This window comes from Eschrichtius robustus, chromosome 20 (genome assembly GCF_028021215.1).
Source record: "Eschrichtius robustus isolate mEscRob2 chromosome 20, mEscRob2.pri, whole genome shotgun sequence".
Lineage (NCBI taxonomy): Eukaryota > Metazoa > Chordata > Mammalia > Artiodactyla > Eschrichtiidae > Eschrichtius > Eschrichtius robustus.
Window position 1 is genome coordinate 7,591,091 of NC_090843.1, and position 3,500 is coordinate 7,594,590.

Genomic DNA, 3,500 nt, shown 5'->3' on the forward strand with positions numbered 1-3,500 from the left:
AGGCGGCAGCGCCCGGCTCCTGCCCCGACAGGTGCGCGCCGTCCGCAGGAATGCGGTCTGCCTGACTCATCAGCTCCTCCTTCCTACCTGCCTCCCAGCCCATAAAGCGGTCCCCTCCCCGTCGCCGCCCGCCCTCCCTGCAGCCCGCCCTCCGGACAGTCCCGGCTCGCCCGCGCGCCGCATCCGGAGCCGCCGAGCGGAGCCCAGCGCGGGGAGGGTGCGAGTCAGCCCCGAGGTAGGTCCATCCTCGGACCGCGGCAGGCGGCCGGGGCACAGGCGCGGGGCGGGAAGGCAGCCCCTCCGCACGCCGCACGCCCCTCCAGTGCCTCGGGCCGCCGGGGCTGGGCGCCCATTCAGGGACCTCCGAGGGGTGAAGAAGAAAGTGAGTGCGCACCCCAACTGGGCAGGCCCGCGGGGAGCTGATTGGTGGACCGAGTGGCTTTTGTTTCCCCGGCTCTTCCCTTCCTAAAGGCTGGCCGCCCGGCCCTTGGATGAATATGAGGGAGAAGTGGGCAGGGGCCAGGCAGTGGCTGGCAGGCCTACTGGGCTGGGCTCCTCTGGGGTTCAAAAAGAAGCAGCCACCGAGAGGCAGAGGCCCTCCTGGCTTGGCTGTGTGGTGCCGCAGTCCGTCTGGGGTCTGGGGAGTCCCTGACTCTCCTCTTCTCTTGGCCCTCCTCCCAAAGTCAGCTCAGGACACCCTTCGTCCAGGAAGCTCTCTTGACCTCATCCAACACCCCTGGAGGCTGTGCCCACCACTGTAACCTCCTCCAGAGCCAGCCCCCTTTCCCACCCCCTTAGCCCCGGGTGGGCCTCTGGTTGTGGGCGGGGGGGCCTCTAGATGGCTCCCAGAGGGCAGCGGCTGGGCTCCTCCTTCTCCCCCATGGCCTTGCCACACCCTGAGCCCAAGGATGGGCATGGTTGGTGCTGCCTCGGAAGGAGCTGGAAGTGAAGACCGAGGGGCTCCATCCTGGGGGCTGAGTGGGGAGAGGAGAGCAGGAGGGACAGCCGGGAAGGAGAGCCTATCTCCTTGGCCTTGATTTCTGTGGGCAATGGAGCAGCAGAAGGGCCAGGAAAGCAGGAAGGGAGAGAACCATGGAGGGCAGGTGCAGACACGCAACAGGGGTCCCATGGGTGGGAGGGAGGGCGGGTGTGGGGAGAGGGCCGAGCCTATGTTCATGTGGGTCACAGTGTGTGTCCAAGAATATGCATGTCCCTGTGCCTGCAAGGCCTGGGTGTGCCACTATGTGGTAACACTGGGTGACAATCACATACTTCCGGGACCCGGGTGGTACATAAAAAGGCCCTGCAGCCTGGGGACCCAGAGTAGCCTGGAGAGTATGTTTCCCGAGGGCTCTGCCCAGCCGGCCACGGCCAGCCACCTCTTCCAATAAGCCCACAATCCTAACTTCTTTGTGAAACCTTATTATTTTTAACACCAACAACTACTTTTAAAACTTTTTAGGGATTTTCCTTGGTGGTCCAGTGGTTAGGACTCGGCGCTTTCACTGCCGGGGTCCGGGTTCAGTCCCTGGTCGGGGAACTAAGATCCCACAAGCTGTGCAGGGAGGCCAAAAAAAAAAAACCAAAAAACTTTTTAAACACAAGTTGAGTCAAACACAACACTCCTGAGTGCATAACTAGCCCCCAGCTGCCATTTTAGAGCCTCCGAGTATAAAGTGAAGGTTAAACAGGGGGTGTGTGCTGCCCGGGTCTCACCCGGGATATGGGGACAATGCGATCATCCCCACTGGTTCCTGTACAGATTTAAATGGCAATTATGTACATGAAGTGCTGGGCACTTGCCCACTGTGTGCCCAGCCTGGGGGCACAGGAGGGTGAGTAAGAGCTGGGCTGGGCCCTCCAGTGTCTGTACCTGCGTGTGTAATGGTGCCCCCGGGAGGCCTGGGTAAGCAGCCTATATTGTGTAGTGTGTGGGTGTGGTGCTTATGCCCCAAGGCTGCAGGAAAGTCATTTCCCCCAAGAAGCGCCCGCTTGGCTGGCTCAGGGCTCCCTTACCCCAGGCCCCTCTTAGAGGGTGGATCCTTCCCAGCAGGCTCTGCCTGCGATGTGTTGGAGCTGCTAGTGCCTCCTGGGAGGCACCTGCCTTGGAGCAATGGAGGCAATGCCTTCCTGCAACGCACCCCCCACCCCGCCCCGGCTCTCCCCAGCCATATGGGGGCTTCAGTCTCCCAGAGCCTGGGGCTGCCCCTGCCCCACAAGCCAAGGACTGAGCAAAGATCCAAGGAGGGAGGGCCAGTAGGCATGGCATAGTCTTGGGCTGCTGGGTGACTGGCTCTAGAGAAAGAGGAGGGGGTCCTAACGTCAACTCTGCAGGCCTGGTGGCTATGGCCAGCCCCTTCTCTTCAGCAGGCTACCCATCTTTTATTTATTTGTTTGCTTTTTATTAATTCTTATTGCAGTATAGTTGCTTTATAATGTTGTATTAGTTTCTTGCTGTACATACCCGTCTTTTTTTTTTTTTTTTTTTTTTAATATTTATTTAGTTGCACCCGGTCTTAGTTGCCACATGTGGGCTCCTTAGTTGAGGCATGCATGTGGGATCTAGTTCCTTGACCAGAGATCGAACCCGGGCCCCCTGCCTTGGGAGCGCAGAGTCTTATCCACTGTGCCCCCAGGGAAGTCCCCATACCCATCTTTTAAAAGGCCTCAGGGATGCCAGTGCCTGCCCCGAAGGTCACTAATGAGTTGAGATGGTTTAATGGTGAACCAAAGGCAGATGGGTCTCCTGGGATGGCTGGCAATGTGTGTGTGTGTGTGAGTGGGCAGGAGGGGCTTGTAATCCAGCTCCAGGCTAATTTTTTAAAGGGTGATCTGCTCAGGGGCCGCCAAAACTCAACTCTGGGGCAGGCAGAGGTGGGGAGTAGGGTGGGGACCCCTCCTCTGACGGGACAGACAGCCATTGCAGAACTTAGCTGAGTGCAACAAGCCTCCTCCTTCCTTCCCCAGGCCCCAGATATTGGGAGGGGCCCCCTCCTCCCGGCTGCACCCTCTCACCAAGAGGCAAGTGGGCCAGGACAGAGAAGGGACAGGAAGGTGGAGCCAGGACCCTCTAGGGTGGCCCTGTCCCTGCCAAGCCTGACCCAGGCCACTGGGGTCTGAAAGGCAAAGGTGGAATAAGCCCTGTTCTACCCTCAGGGAGATCAGCACAAGAGACCTCACGTTGGGACAGGCTCAGAGCCCAGAGTCCTCAGTGGTGAGAGGGTGGGGGCCTCCCTGGGCAGGGCATAGGCCTGCAGGGCATCTGGCCACTCCAGAGACGACAAGGAAGGGGGCAGTGGAAGAGAGGAGTCAGGGACCCTGAGTCCTGCCACTTGCAGGCCAGGTGGCCTTGGAACATCACTAAAGTTCTGTAGAGCCTCAGTTTCTACATCTGTGCAATGGGAATGATGGAGCTTAGACAGGGACCCAGTGAGCTGACACATGGACCAGGGCTGTCAGGCATCGTATGTCGATTGTTGCTGTTATACAGGAGGAAGAGG